Genomic DNA, 16,826 nt, shown 5'->3' with positions numbered 1-16,826 from the left:
CAAGGTCCAGGTGGTGCTCTCACAGTGGCACGGTTTGGAGGTGCTCTGCAGTCCTTGCGGAAGTGGCCTGATCTCCCACAATTAAAACATTTGCCCTTATCTTGCCTCTGTATGGCATAGGCTTCAACTGCATTAATGCGCGCCTGATGCTTGATAGAACCAACATTCCTACATGCCTTCAAGTATCCCATAATATCCTCCTTCTCCTTAATGGGGCACAAAATGGCCTGGCAATCCTCATTAGCATTTTCAAAGGCCAATTGTTTGGACAAAAGCTCCTGAGTTTCCTTTCCCTTCACCTGCTTTTCTATGGCTTCCATCAGTCTCCCTATGAAGTCTGCATAAGGTTCTGAGACTCCCTGAATAATCTTTGTATAGCTTCCCTTGAATTCAGCGTCTGCATCAATCCTCTCCCAGGCCCACAAGGCGATATCACGGACGTGGGCAAACACAGCACAAGGCAAGGTGACTTGCTTTTTAGGGTTGTGCCATTTCCCTTCACCTATTAACATCTCATAAGTCAATTTAATCCCTGAAAATTTTCGTCCAGCGTGGCCTAGGCTCTGTAGTTTTGCCTTGGCCTCATCACTGAACCACATCCTCCACTGCATATACTGAGAAGGGCTTAAGCACGTCTTAGCAACCACGTGAAAATCTTGAGGTACCCAATGAGCCTTTTTGCTCCAGCCTGTAAGATACTCCTTACAGTATGGAGATGTAGGTCCGTACAAGGCACAGGCCTTTTAAAAATTACTGAGTGAATCCATTCCTAACCCTTCATAAGATGGAGGCTGATTTTCCTCTAGCTGGATGGGAAAAAAGAGACGGAGCTTATGGGGTCTGGGTGGAATTGACCATTTACGGTCGAGAGGTCTCAGCTGTAAGCTTCTATCGGGAGCGTGTCCCGAGCGACCTGGAGGCCGCTTGGTTGAAGGGCGGCGGCTCCTGTGAGAAGCCTCCTCTACCAAGCCGCTCTCAGACTCAGAATCTGAGGAAGTGGTAGCTGGCTCATCATACCCATCACTTTCCTCTGATTCACTAGAAGTGGGGTCATACAAGGGAGGTGGTGGTCTCTCTGGTCTAACGTCAGTAGAGAACGTTAATTCTTCAGTGGCAGAGTGATTTTTGCTCTGAGAACGTGTCTGCACTGGAAACGCCTTGAGATGCTTTCGGGGTTTGGGTACGGGAGCAGCCACGCATTGAGCAGCAGGCTTCTTTCTAGGCTTGGGTATGGGAGGAGCTGAGGGTAGGGCTCTCTCCATAGTAGAAACTTTATTTACTTCATCCTCAAATTTAAAATCCTCTCTGTTTAACTCCTGAGGAAAGCCTCCCATAGCATGTCTAATTTCCTCCTCCTCGGAGGTAACTTCCAAAGCTTTGAGAATGGAATTAATGATTTCCCAAGTTACCCAGAATTGTTTGGGGATTTTAGCCCCTCTTTTAAATTCCCTAAAGACATTATCCTTAATTTTTTCCCAAACGTTAGGCTCTAAAGTACCCTTATCTGAAAACCAGGGATGAAACTTATAGACAATTTTTAGGCAGGACCGGAGTTGGTCCCGAGAAACACGATGCCCAATTCTCTTTGCAAAATGCTTAATTAATTCAATAAAAAACTTGCCACGTTCAGTTTGGCGCGAAAAATTTTGAGCGGACTTCTCGCGGCACTGTTTTTGTCCCATCTTACTGGGGCAGTAAGTCTAGTATTTTAATTCACTGCAACACAAAATTCTATTCTTCCACCAAACTTTTCTAGAGTGGAGTTCTACTGAACGCTATTCTTACCTTTAGTTGCACACCGGTTGGAGGTTCGTGCCCACCCAGGGACGCCAGTTGCATAAAAATAAAAAGAAAAAGAAAGGGCGAGGGAAGGGACGCCTCACCGCACCGAGCCAGGCACAGGGCCTAGGGCAGCAGCTGTCTCTCCCGCCACCCGAGTTCGGTAGCCTCCAGCCACTTCCCCCACCCCGGGGAGGTTGATGGCGAAGATGTGGCAGGCAAAGGAAGGAACGGAGCCATGATGGTTGGTCTCACTTGCAGTTTATTCCAGTCTTCCCTCTATACACTCTCCATCCTCTCTACACCTGTCCGCCCTCTATACACTTTCCGCCCCCTCACCTTCTCTCCCAACCCCTTTTATTGATCATGGCCCTTCTAAAGGGCGCAATATATTGACGTCACCAAAAGCACCAAAAGATCTTACAGGAAGAACATTGAGGCAACATAATTCTCTTGTATCTGCAGGCTGGCTAATCTAGGCCCCCGGAAAGAAGATACAAAAACGAAACGGAAGCCTTCTTTGGGCTGAAAGCACTCGGATTTACATCCCAAAGACCAGGCTGGGCTGCAGCCTGGAATCTACAATGTCAAATCAAACCTGGCTAGCACCTTAGATCTGCGGGGGTCAAAGATCAGCTAGGTTTCTGTGACAAAAGGTTTCTGTGACAAAACTCCAGAAGGCAGCTGGAAAAGGGGAAATATTCCAACAAGGTGGCGCTCATCTATTGGCTCTCGTCAATCACACCTATGAGGTCGCGCTCATCTATTGGCTCCCGCCAATCACCCCATATGAGGTCTCTCTGTCATGGCCACCACGTATGCGCAATGCGCTCTGGCCGCCACGCATGCGCAATGCTCTCTGGCCGCCATGCATGCGCAATGCGCTCTGGCCGCCACGCATGAGCAAGAACAACAACCCGGGTAATGGCAGTCCTTATATAGCCTGGTTTCCCCGTCTCTGACGTGGTCTATTGGCTCTCGCCAATCACCCCATATGAGGTCTCTCTGTCATGTCCACCACGTATGTGCAATGCGCTCTGGCCGCGAAGCATGGGCAATGCGCTCTGGCCGCCACGCATGCGCAATGCTCTCTGGCCGCCACGCATGCGAAATGCGCTCTGGCCACCACGCATGTGCAGTGCGCTCTGGCCGAAACGCATGCGCAGTGCGCTCTGGGTTCCACGCATGCGCAGTGCTCTCTGGCCGCCATGCATGCGCAATGCGCTCTGGCCCCGACGCATGCGCAGTGCGCTCTGGTCACCACGAAATCGCAGTGCTCTCTGGCCGCCACGCATGCGCAGTGCGCTCTGGCCGCCACACATGCGCTGTGCGCTCTGGCCGCCACGCATGCGCAGTGCGCTCTGGCCGCCACGCATGCGCAGTGCGCTCTGGCCGCCAAGCATGCGCAATGCGCTCTGGACGCCATGCATGCGCAGTGCGCTATGGTCACCACGCATGCACAGTGCGCCTTGTGCAACACGCATGCGCAGTGCGCTCTGGCGGCCACGCATGCGCAGTGTGCTCTGGCGGCCACGCATGCGCAGTGCGCTCTGGCCGTCACGCATGCGCAGTGCGCTCTGGTCGCCACGCATGCGCAGTGCGCCTTGGCCGCCACGCATGCGATGTGCGCTCTAGCCGCCACGCATGCGCAGTGCACGCTGGCCGCCTGGCATACGAAGTGCGATCTGGCCGCCACGCATGCGCAATGCGCTCTGGCCCCCACGCATGCGCAGTGCGCTCTGGCCACCACGCATGCGCAATGAGCTCTGGCTGCCACACATGCGCAATGCGCTCTGGCCGCCATGCATGCGCAGTGCGCTCTGGCCGCCACGCATGCGCAATGAGCTCTGGCCTCCACGCATGCGCAATGTGCTCTGGGCGCCACGCATGCGCAGTGCGCTCTGGCCGCCACGCATTCGCAATGCGCTCTGGCCGCCACACATGCGCAATGCGCTCTAGCCACCACGCTTGAGAAAGAACAACAACCCGGGTAATGGTAGTTCTTATATAGCCTGGTTGCCCCGCTTCTGACGTGCTCTATTGGCTCTCGCCAATCACCCCATATGAGGTGGCGCTCATCAATTGGCTCTCGCCAATCACCCCATATGAGGTCGTGCTCATCTATTGGCTCCCGCCAATCACCCCATATGAGGTCTCTCTATCATGGCCACCACGTATGCGCAATGCGCTCTGGCCGTCACGCATGCGCAATGCGCTCTGGCCGCCACGCATTCGCAGTGCTCTCTGGCCGCCACGCATGCGCAGTGCTCTCTTGCCGCCACGCATGCGCAGTGCGCTCTGGCCCCCACGCATGCGCAGTGCGCTCTGGCCACCACGCAAGCACAGTGCGCTCTGGCCGCCACGCATGTGCAGTGCGCTCTGGCCAACACGCATGCGCAGTGCGCTCTAGCCCCCACGCATGTGCCGTGCGCTCTGGCCCGAACGCATGAGCAATGCGCTCTGGCCCGAACGCATGAGCAATGCGCTCTGGCCGCCATGCATGCGCAGTGCCCTCTGTCCGCCACGCATGCGCAGTGCGCTCTGGCCACCACGCATGCGCAGTGCTCTCTGGCCGCCACGCATGCGCAGTGCGCTCTGACCGCCACGCATGCGCCGTCTGCTCTGGCCGACACGCCTGCGCAGTGCGCTCTGGCCACCACGCTTGCGTCAGTGCGCTCTGGCCGCCACGCATGCGCAGTGTGCTCTGGCCGCCACGCAAGCGCAGTGCGCCTTGGCCGCCACGAATGCGCAGTTCGCTCTGGTCGCCAACATGCGCAGTGCGCCTTGGCCAACACGCATGCACAGTGTGCTCTGGCCGCCACGCATGCGCAGTGCGCCTTGGCCGCCACGAATGCGCAGTCGCTGTGGTCGCCACGAATGCGCAGTGCGCCTTGGCTAACACGCATGCGCAGTGCGCTCTGGCCGCCACGAATGCGCAGTGCGCCTTGGCCAACACGCATGCGCAGTGCGCTCTGGCCGCCACGCATGTTCAGTGCGCCTTGGCCACCACGAATGCGCAGTGCGCTCTGGTCGCCACGCATGCGCAGTGCGCCTTGGCCAACACGCAATCGCAGTGCGCTCTGGTCGCCACGCATGCGCAGTGCGCCTTGGCCACCACGCATGCGCAGTGCGCCTTGGCCGCCACGAATGCGCAGGGCACTCTGGTCACCACGCATGCGCAGTGCGCCTTGGCCAACACGCATGCGCTGTGCTCTCTGGCCGCCACGCATGCTCAGTGCGTTCTGGCCGCCACGCATGCGATGTCTGCTCTGGCCGACACGCATGCGCAGTGCGCTCTGGCCGCCACGCATGCGCAGTGCACGCTGGCCGCCTGGCATACGAAGTGCGATCTGGCCGCCACGCATGCGCAATGCGCTCTGGCCCCCACGCATGCGCAGTGCGCTCTGGCCACCACGTATGCGCAATGCACTCTGGCCGCCACGCATGCGCAATGCTCTCTGGCCGCCATGCATGCGCAATGCGCTCTGGCCGCCACGCATAGCAAGAACAACAACCCGGGTAACGGCAGTCCTTATATAGCCTGGTTTCCCCGCCTCTGACGTGGTCTATTGGCTCTCGCCAATCACCCCATATGAGGTCTCTCTGTCATGTCCACCACGTATGTGCAATGCGCTCTGGCCGCGAAGCATGGGCAATGCGCTCTGGCCGCCACGCATGCGCAATGCTCTCTGGCCGCCACGCATGCGAAATGCGCTCTGGCCACCACGCATGTGCAGTGCGCTCTGGCCGAAACGCATGCGCAGTGCGCTCTGGGTTCCACGCATGCGCAGTGCTCTCTGGCTGCCATGCATGCGCAATGCGCTCTGGCCCCGACGCATGCGCAGTGCGCTCTGGTCACCACGAAATCGCAGTGCTCTCTGGCCGCCACGCATGCGCAGTGCGCTCTGGCCGCCACGCATGCGCTGTGCGCTCTGGCCGCCACGCATGCACAGTGCGCTCTGGCCGCCACGCATGCGCAGTGCGCTCTGGCCGCCACGCATGCGCAATGCGCTCTGGACGCCATGCATGCGCAGTGCGCTATGGTCACCACGCATGCACAGTGCGCCTTGTGCAACACGCATGCGCAGTGCGCTCTGGCGGCCACGCATGCGCAGTGTGCTCTGGCGGCCACGCATGCGCAGTGCGCTCTGGCCGTCACGCATGCGCAGTGCGCTCTGGTCGCCACGCATGCGCAGTGCGCCTTGGCCGCCACGCATGCGATGTGCGCTCTAGCCGCCACGCATGCGCAGTGCACGCTGGCCGCCTGGCATACGAAGTGCGATCTGGCCGCCACGCATGCGCAATGCGCTCTGGCCCCCACGCATGCGCAGTGCGCTCTGGCCACCACGCATGCGCAATGAGCTCTGGCCGCCACACATGCGCAATGCGCTCTGGCCACCATGCATGCGCAGTGCGCTCTGGCCGCCACGCATGCGCAATGAGCTCTGGCCTCCACGCATGCGCAATGTGCTCTGGGCGCCACGCATGCGCAGTGCGCTCTGGCCGCCACGCATTCGCAATGCGCTCAGGCCGCCACACATGCGCAATGCGCTCTAGCCACCACGCTTGAGAAAGAACAACAACCCGGGTAATGGTAGTTCTTATATAGCCTGGTTGCCCCGCTTCTGACGTGCTCTATTGGCTCTCGCCAATCACCCCATATGAGGTGGCGCTCATCAATTGGCTCTCGCCAATCACCCCATATGAGGTCGTGCTCATCTATTGGCTCCCGCCAATCACCCCATATGAGGTCTCTCTATCATGGCCACCACGTATGCGCAATGCGCTCTGGCCGTCACGCGTGCGCAATGCGCTCTGGGCACCACGCATTCGCAGTGCTCTCTGGCCGCCACGCATGCGCAGTGCTCTCTGGCCGCCACGCATGCGCAGTGCGCTCTGGCCCCCACGCATGCGCAGTGCGCTCTGGCCGCCACGCAAGCACAGTGCGCTCTGGCCGCCACGCATGTGCAGTGCGCTCTGGCCAACACGCATGCGCAGTGCGCTCTGGCCCCCACGCATGTGCCGTGCGCTCTGGCCCGAACGCATGAGCAATGCGCTCTGGCCCGAACGCATGAGCAATGCGCTCTGGCCGCCATGCATGCGCAGTGCCCTCTATCCGCCACGCATGCGCAGTGCGCTCTGGCCACCACGCATGCGCAGTGCTCTCTGGCCGCCACGCATGCGCAGTGCGCTCTGACCGCCACGCATGAGCCGTCTGCTCTGGCCGACACGCCTGCGCAGTGCGCTCTGGCCACCACGCTTGCGTCAGTGCGCTCTGGCCGCCACGTATGCGCAGTGTGCTCTGGCCGCCACGCAAGCGCAGTGCGCCTTGGCCGCCACGAATGCGCAGTTCGCTCTGGTCGCCAGCATGCGCAGTGCGCCTTGGCCAACACGCATGCACAGTGTGCTCTGGCCGCCACGCATGCGCAGTGCGCCTTGGCCGCCACGAATGCGCAGTCGCTCTGGTCGCCACGAATGCGCAGTGCGCCTTGGCCAACACGCATGCGCAGTGCGCTCTGGCCGCCACGCATGCGCAGTGCGCCTTGGCCAACACGCAATCGCAGTGCGCTCTGGTCGCCACGCATGCGCAGTGCGCCTTGGCCAACACGCATGCGCAGTGCGCTCTGGCCGCCACGCATGCGCAGTGCGCCTTGGCCAACACGCAATCGCAGTGCGCTCTGGTCGCCACGCATGCGCGGTGCGCCTTGGCCACCACGCATGCGCAGTGCGCCTTGGCCGCCACGAATGCGCAGGGCGCTCTGGTCACCACGCATGCGCAGTGCGCCTTGGCCAACACGCATGCGCTGTGCTCTCTGGCCGCCACGCATGCTCAGTGCGCTCTGGCCGCCATGCATGCGCTGTCTGCTCTGGCCGACACGCATGCGCAGTGCGCTCTGGCCGCCACGCATGCACAGTGCGATCTGGCCCCCACGCATGCGCAGTGCGCTCTGGCCGCCACGAATGCGCAGTGCGCTCTGGTCCCCCACGCATGCGCAGTGAGCCTTAGCCAACACGCATGCGCAGTGCGCTCTGGCCGTCACGCATGCGCAGTGCGCTCTGGCCGACATGAATTCGCAGTGCGCTCTGGCCCCCACGCATGCGCGGTGCGCTCTGGCCGCCATGCATGTGCAGTGCACTGTGGCCGCTAGGCATGCGAAGTGCACTCTGGCCGTCACGCATGAGAAAGAACAACAACCCGGGTAATGGCAGTCCCCATATGAGGTGGCGCTCATCTATTGGCTCTCAGCAAGCACCCCTTATTAGGTGGTGCTCATCTATTGGCTCCCGCCAATCACCCCATATAGGTCACTCTGTCATGGCCGCCACGCATGCGAAATGCGCTCTGGCCGCCACACAAGAGAAAGAACAACAACCCGGGTAATGGCAGTCCTTATATAGCCTGGTTGCCCCGCCTCTGACGTGGTCTATTGTCTTTCGACAATCACACCAGATGAGGTCGCGCTCATCTATTGGCTCCCGCCAATCACCCCATATGAGGTCACTCTGTCATGGCTACCAAGTATGCGCAATGCGCTCTGGACGCCACGCATGCGCAATGCGCTCTGGCCGCCACGCATGCACAATGCACTCTGGCCGCCAGGCATGCGCAATGCGCTCTGGCACCCACGCATTCGCACTGCGCTCTGGCGGCCACGAATGTGCAGTGCGCCTTGGCCGCCACGCATGCGATGTGTGCTCTCGCCGCCACGCATGCGCAGAGCGCTCTGGACGCCAGGCATGCGCAGTGCGCTCTGGCTGCCACGCATGCGCAATGCGCTCTGGCCCCACGCATGCGCAGTGCTCTCTGGCCGCCACGCATGCGCAGTGCGCTCTGGCCGCCACGCATGCGCAGTGCGCTCTGGCCGCCACGCATGCGCAATGAGCTCTGGCCGCCTCACATGCGCAATGCGCTCTGGCCGCCATGCATGCGCAGTGCGCTCTGGCCGCCATGCATGCGCAATGAGCTCTGGCCTCCACACATGCACAGTGCGCTCTGGCCGCCACGCATGCGCAAAGCGCTCTGGCCACCAGGCATGCACAGTGCGCTCTGGCCGCCACTCATGCGCAATGCGCTCTGGCCCCCACGAATGCGCAATGAGCTCTGGCCGCCACACATGCGCAATGCGCTCTGGCCGCCACGCATGCGCGGTGCGCCTAGGCCGCCACGCATGCGATGTGCGCTCTGGCCGCCACGCATGCGCAGAGCGCTCTGGACGCCACGCGTGCGCAGTGCGCTCTGGCCGACACACATGCGCAGTGCGCTCTGGCCGCCACGCATGCGCAATGAGCTCTGGCCGCCGCACATGCGCAATGCGCTCTGGCCGCCATGCATGCGCAGTGCGCTCTGGCCGCCATGCATGCGCAATGAGCTCTGGCCGCCACGCATGCGCAAAGCACTCTGGCCACCACGAATGCGCAGTGCGCTCTGGCCGCCACGTATGCGCAGTGCGCCTTGGCCGCCATGCATGCGCAGTGCGCTCTGGCCGCCACTCATGCGCAATGCGCTCTGGCCCCCACGAATGCGCAATGAGCTCTGGCCGCCACACATGCGCAATGCGCCCTGGCCGCCACGCATGCGCGATGCGCCTTGTCCGCCACCCATGCGATGTGCGCTCTGGCCGCCACGCATGCGCAATGAGCTCTGGCCGCCGCACATGCGCAATGCGCACTGGACGCCATGCATGCGCAGTGACTCTGGCCGCCACGCATGCGCAGTGCGCTCTGGCCGCCACGCATGCGCAATGAGCTCTGGCCGCCGCACATGCGCAATGCGCTCTGGACGCCATGCATGCGCAGTGACTCTGGCCGCCAGGCATGGGCAGTGCGCACTGGCCGCCACGCATGAGAAAGAACAACAACCCGGGTAATGGCAGTCCCCATATGTGGTGGCGCTCATCTATTGGCTCTCACCAATCACCCCATATGAGGTGGTGCTCATCTATTGGCTCCCGCCAATCACCCCATATAGGTCGCAATGTCATGGCCTCCACGCATGCGCAATGCGCTCTGGCTGCGACAATTCGCAATGCGCTCTGGCCACCACGCATGAGAAAGAACAACAACCCGGGTAACGGCAGTCCTTATATAGCCTGGTTGCCCCAGCCTCTGACGTGGTCTATTGGCTTTCGACAATCACCCCACATGACGTCACGCTCATCTATTGGCTCCCGCAAATCACCCCATACGAGGTCACTCTGTCATGGCTACCAAGTATGCGCAATGCGCTCTGGCCGCCACGCATGCGCAATGCGCTCTGGCCGCCACGTATGCGCAATACACTCTGGCCGCCACGCATGCGCAATGCGCTCTGGCCGCCAGGCATGCGCAGTGCGCTCTGGCCCCCACACATGCGCAATGCGCTCTGGCCCCCACGCATGCGCAGTGCGCTCTGGCCGCCACGCATGCGCAATGCGCTCTGGCCGCCATGAATGCGCCGTGCGATCTGCCAACATGAATGCGCAGTGCGCTCTGGCTCCCACGCATGTGCCGTGCGCTCTGGATGAACGCATGAGCAATGCGCTCTGGCCGCCATGCATGCATAGAGCGCTCTGGCCCCCACGCATGCGCAGTGCGCTCTGGCTTCCACGCATGCGCAGTGCTCTCTGGCCGCCAAGCATGCGCAGTGCTCTCTGGCCGCCAAGCATGCGCAGTGCGCTCTGGTCGCCACGCATGCGCAGTGCGCCTTGGCCAACATGCAGGCGCAGTGCGCTCTGGCCGCCACGCATGCGCAGTGCGCCTTGGCCGCCACGAATGCGCAGTCGCTCTGGTCGCCACGCATGCGCAGTGCTCCTTGGCCAACACGCATGCGCAGTGCGCTCTGGCCGCCACGCATGCGCAGTGCGCCTTGGCCAACACGCATGCACAGTGCGCTCTGGCTGCCACGCATGTTCAGTGCGCCTTGGCCACCACGAATGCGCAGTGCGCTCTGGTCGCCACGCATGCGCAGTGCGCCTTGGCCAACACGCATTCGCTGTTCGCTCTGGTCGCCACGCATGCCCAGTGCGCCATGGACACCACGCATGCGCAGTGCGCCTTGGCCGCCATGAATGCGCAGGGCGCTCTGGTCACCACGCATGCGCAGTGAGCCTTGGCCAACACGCATGCGCAGTGCGCTCTGGCGGCCACGCATGCGCAGTGCGCTCTGGCCGTCACGCATGCGCAGTGCGCTCTGGCCGACATGTATGCGCAGTGCGCTCTGCCCCCCACGCATGCGCGGTGCGCTCTGGCCGCCACATATGCGCAGTGCGCTCTGGCCGCTAGGCATGCGAAGTGCGCTCTGGCCGCCACGCATGAGAAAGAACAACAACCCGGGTAATGGCAGTCCCCATATGAGGTGGCGCTCATCTATTGGCTCTCAGCAAGCACCCCATAAGAGATGGTGCTCATCTATTGGCTCCCGCCAATCACCCCATATAGGTCACTCTGTCATGGCCGCCACGCATGCGAAATGCGCTCTGGCCGCCACGCATGAGAAAGAACAACAACCCGGGTAATGGCAGTCCTTATATAGCCTGGTTGCCGCACCTCTGACGTGGTCTATTGGCTCTCGCCAGACACCCCATATGAGGTCTCTCTGTCATGTCTACCACGTATGCCCAATGCGCTCAAGCCGCGAAGCATGCGCAATGCGCTCTGGCCGCCACGCATGCGCAATGCGCTCTGGCCGCCACGCATGCGCAGTGCGCTCTGGCCCCCACACATGCGCAATGCGCTCTGGCCCCCAGGCATGCGCAGTGCGCTCTGGCCGCCACGCATGCGCAATGCGCTCTGGCCGCCATGAATGCGCCGTGCGATCTGCCAACATGAATGCGCAGTGCGCTCTGGCTCCCACGCATGTGCCGTGCGCTCTGGCCTGAACGCATGAGCAATGCGCTCTGGCCGCCATGCATGCATAGTGCGCTCTGGCCGCCACGCATGCGCAGTGCGCTCTGGCTTCCACGCATGTGCAGTGCTCTCTGGCCGCCAAGCATGCGCAGTGCGCTCTGGCCGCCACGCATGCGCTATCTGCTCTGGCCACCAAGCATGCGCAGTGCGCTCTGGCCGCCACGCATGCGCTGTCTGCTCTGGCCGACACGCTTGCGCAGTGCGCCTTGGCCGCCACGAATGCGCAGTGCGCTCTGGTCGCCACGCATGCGCAGTGCGCCTTGGCCAACATGCAGGCGCAGTGCGCTCTGGCCGCCACGCATGCGCAGTGCGCCTTGGCCGCCACGAATGCGCAGTCGCTCTGGTCGCCACGCATGCGCAGTGCTCCTTGGCCAACAAGCATGCGCAGTGCGCTCTGGCTGCCACGCATGCGCAGTGGGCCTTGGCCAACACGAATGCGCAGTGCGCTCTGGTCGCCACGCATGCGCAGTGCGCCTTGGCCAACACGCATTCGCTGTTCGCTCTGGTCGCCACGCATGCCCAGTGCGCCATGGACACCACGCATGCGCAGTGCGCCTTGGCCGCCACGAATGCGCAGGGAGCTATGGTCACCACGCATGCGCAGTGAGCCTTGGCCAACACGCATGCGCAGTGCGCTCTGGCGGCCACGCATGCGCAGTGCGCTCTGGCCGTCACGCATGCGCAGTGCGCTCTGGCCGACATGTATGCGCAGTGCGCTCTTCCCCCCACGCATGCGCGGTGCGCTCTGGCCGCCACGCATGCGCAGTGCGCTCTGGCCGCTAGGCATGCGAAGTGCGCTCTGGCCGCCACGCATGAGAAAGAACAACAACCCGGGTAATGGCAGTCCCCATATGAGGTGGCGCTCATCTATTGGCTCTCAGCAAGCACCCCATAAGAGATGGTGCTCATCTATTGGCTCCCGCCAATCACCCCATATAGGTCACTCTGTCATGGCCGCCACGCATGCGAAATGCGCTCTGGCCGCCACGCATGAGAAAGAACAACAACCCGGGTAATGGCAGTCCTTATATAGCCTGGTTGCCTCACCTCTGACGTGGTCTATTGGCTCTCGCCAGACACCCCATATGAGGTCTCTCTGTCATGTCTACCACGTATGCCCAATGCGCTCAAGCCGCGAAGCATGCGCAATGCGCTCTGGCCGCCACGCATGCGCAATGCGCTCTGGCCGCCACGCATGAGCAGAGCGCTCTGTCCGCCACGCATGCGCAGTGCGCTCTGGCCCCCACGTATGCGCAGTGCGCTCTGGCCACCACGCATGCGCTGTGCGCTCTGGCCGCCACGCATGGACAGTGCGCTCTGTCCGCCACGCATGCGCAGTGCGATCTGGCCCACACCCATGCGCAGTGCACTCTGGCCGCCACACAAGCGCAGTGCGCTCTGACCGCCACGCATGTGCAGTGCGCTCTGGCCGCCATGCATGCGCAGTGCGCTCTGGCCGCCACGCATGCGCAGTGCGCTCTGGCCGCCACGCATGCGCAATGCGCACCGGCAGCCACGCATGCGCAATCCGCTCTGGCCGCCACGCATGAGAAAGAACAACAACCCGGGTAATGGCAGTCCTTATATAGCCTGGTTGCCCCGCCTCTGACGTGGTCTATTGGCTCTCGCTAATCACCCCATATGAGGTGGCGCTCATCTATTGGCTCTCGCCAATCACACCTATGAGGTCGCGCTCATGTATTGGCTCCCGCCAATCACCCCATATGAGGTCTCTCTGTCATGGCCACCACGTATGCGCAATGCACTCTGGCCGCCACGCATGCGCAATGCTCTCTGGCCGCCATGCATGCGCAATGCGCTCTGGCCGCCACGCATGAGAAAGAACAACAACCCGGGTAATGGCAGTCCTTATATAGCCTGGTTTCCCCGCCTCTGACATGGTATAGTGGCTCTCGCCAATCACCCCATATGAGGTCTCTCTGTCATGTCCACCACGTATGCGCAATGCGCCCTGGCCGCGAAGCATGAGCAATGCGCTCTGGCCGCCACGCATGCGCAATGCTCTCTGGCCGCCACGAATGCGCAATGCGCTCTGGCCACCACGCATGCGCAGTGCGCTATGGGCGCCACGCATGCACAGTGCGCTCTGGCCGCCATGCATGCGCAATGCGCTCTGGCCCCGACGCATGCGCAGTGCGCTCTGGCCGCCACGAATTTGCAGTGCTCTCTGGCCGCCACACATGCGCAGTGCGCTCTGGCCGCCACGTATGCGCTGTGCGCTCTGGCCGCCACGCATGCACAATGCGCTCTGGCCACTACGCTTGCGCAGTGCGCTCTGGCCGCTAGGCATGCACAGTGCGCTCTGGCCGCCACGCATGAGAAAAAACAACAACCCGGGTAATGGCAGTCCCCATATGAGGTGGCGCTCATCTATTGGCTCTCACCAATCACCCCATATGAGGTGGTGCTCATCTATTCGCTCCCGCCAATCACCGCATATAGGTCACTCTGTCATGGCCGCCACACATGCGCAGTGCGCTCTGGACCCCACGCATGCGCAATGCCCTATGGCCGCCATGCATGCGCAGTGCGCTCTGGTCGCCACGCATGCGCAATGCGCTCTGGCCCCCACGCATGCGCAATGCGCTCTAGCCACCAAAAATGCGCAGTGCGCTCTGGCCCCCACGCATGCGCAATGCGCTCTGGCCACCACGAATGCGCAATGCGCTCTGGCCGCCACGAATGCGCAGTGCGCTCTGGCGCCCACGCATGAGAAAGAACAACAACCCGGGTAATGGCAGTCCTTATATAGCCTGGTTGCCGCGCCTCTGACATGGTCTATTGGCTCTCGCCAGACAACCCATATGAGGTCTCTGTCATGTCTACCACGTATGCCCAATGCGCTCAAGCCGCGAAGCATGCGCAATGCGCTCTGGCCGCCACGCATGCGCAGTGCGCTCTGTCCGCCACGCATGCGCAGTGCGCTCTGGCCCCCACGCATGCGCAGTGCGCTCTGGCCGCCACGCATGCGCTGTGCTCTCTGGCCGCCACGCATGGACAGTGCGCTCTGTCCGCCACGCATGCGCAGTGCGATCTGGCCCACAAGCATGCGCAGTGCGCTCTGGCCGCCACACAAGCGCAGTGCGCTCTGACCGCCACGCATGTACAGTGCGCTCTGGCCGCCACGCATGCGCAGTGCGCTCTGGCTGCCACGCATGCGCAGTGCGCTCTGGCTCCCACGCATGCGCAATGCGCTCTGGCCGCCACGCATGAGAAAGAACAACAAAACGGGTAATGGAAGTCCTTATATAGCCTGGTTGCCCCGCCTCTGACGTGGTCTATTGGCTCTCGCCAATCACCCCATATGAGGTGGCGCTCATCTATTGGCTCTCGCCAATCACACCTATGAGGTCGCGCTCATGTATTGGCTGCCGCCAATCACCCCATATGAGGTCTCTCTGTCATGGCCACCACGTATGCGCAATGCACTCTGGCCGCCATGCATGCGCAATGCGCTCTGGCCGCCACGCATGAGAAAGAACAACAACCCGGGTAATGGCAGTCCTTATATAGCCTGGTTTCCCCGCCTCTGACGTGGTCTATTGGCTCTCGCCAATCCCCCATTTGAGGTCTCTCTGTCATGTCCACCACGTATGCGCAATGCGCTCTGGCCTCGAAGCATGAGCAATGTGCTCTGGCCGCCACGCATGCGCAATGCTCTCTGGCCGCCACGCATGCGCAATGCGCTCTGGCCACCACGCATGCGCAGTGCGCTATGGGCGCCACGCATGCGCAGTGCGCTCTGGCCGCCATGCATTCGCAATGCACCCTGGCCGCCACGCATGCACAATGCGCTCTGGCCGCCACGCATGCGCAGTGCGCTCTGGCCGCCACGCAAGAGCAGTGCGCTCTGGCCGCCACGCCTGCGCAGTGCGCTCTGGCCGCCACGCATGTGCTGTCTACTCTGGCCGACACGCATGCGCAGTGCGCTCTGGCCGCCACGCATGCGCAGTGCGCTCTGGCACCCACGCATGCGCAGTGCGCGCTGGCCCCCACGCATGCGCAGTGCGCCTTGGCCGCCACGAATGCGCACTGCGCTCTGGTTGCCACGCATGCGCAGTGCACCTTGGCCAACATGCATGCGCAGTGCGCTCTGGCGGCCACGCATGCGCAGTGCGCTCTGGCCGTCACGCATGCGCAGTGCGCTCTGGCCGACATGAATGCGCAGTGCGCTCTGGCCCCCAAGCATGCGCAGTGCGCTCTGGCCGCCACGCTTGCGCAGTGCGCTCTGGCCGCCACGCATGTGCTGTCTACTCTGGCCGACACGCATGCGCAGTGCTCTATGCCGCCACGCATGCGCATTGCGCTCTGGCCGCCACGCATGCGCAGTGCGCTCTGGCCGCCACGCATGTGCTGTCTACTCTGGCCAACACGCATGCGCAGTGCGCTCTGGCCGCCACGCATGCGCAGTGCGCTCTGGCCCCCACGCATGCCCAGTGCGCGCTGGCCGCCACGCATGCGCAGTGCGCCTTGGCCGCCACGAATGCGCAGTGCGCTCTGGTTGCCACGCATGCGCAGTGCACCTTGGCCAACATGCATGCGCAGTGCGCTCTGGCGGCCACGCATGCGCAGTGCGCTCTGGCCGTCACGCATGCGCAGTGCGCTCTGGCCGACATAAATGCGCAGAGCGCTCTGGCCCCCACGCATGCGCAGTGCGCTCTGGCGCCACGCTTGCGCAGTGCGCTCTTGCCGCTAGGCATGCGCAGTGCGCTCTGGCCGCCACGCATGAGAAAGAACAACAACCCGGGTAATGGCAGTCCCCATACGAGGTGGCGCTCATCTATTGGCTCTCACCAATCACCCCATATGAGGTGGTGCTCATCTATTCGCTCCTGCCAATCACCCCATATAGGTCACTCTGTCATGGCCGCCACGCATGCGCAGTGCGCTCTGGACCCCACGTATGCGCAATGCGCTATGGCCGCCATTCATGCTCAGTGCGCTCTGGTCGCCACGCATGCGCAATGCGCTCTGGCCGCCACGCATGCGCAGTGCGCTCTGGTACCCACGCATGCGCAATGCACTCTGGCCACCACCAATGCGCAATGCGCTCTGGCCTCCACGAATGCGCAGTGCGCTCTGGCCCGCACGCATGAGAAAGAACAACAACCCGGGTAATGGCAGTTCTTATATAGCCTGGT

Source organism: Sorex araneus, chromosome 4, assembly GCF_027595985.1.
Source record: "Sorex araneus isolate mSorAra2 chromosome 4, mSorAra2.pri, whole genome shotgun sequence".
NCBI classification, from domain to species: Eukaryota; Metazoa; Chordata; class Mammalia; order Eulipotyphla; family Soricidae; genus Sorex; species Sorex araneus.
The sequence above is the reverse complement of the archived record's forward strand: the minus strand, read 5'-3'. Positions refer to the sequence as shown.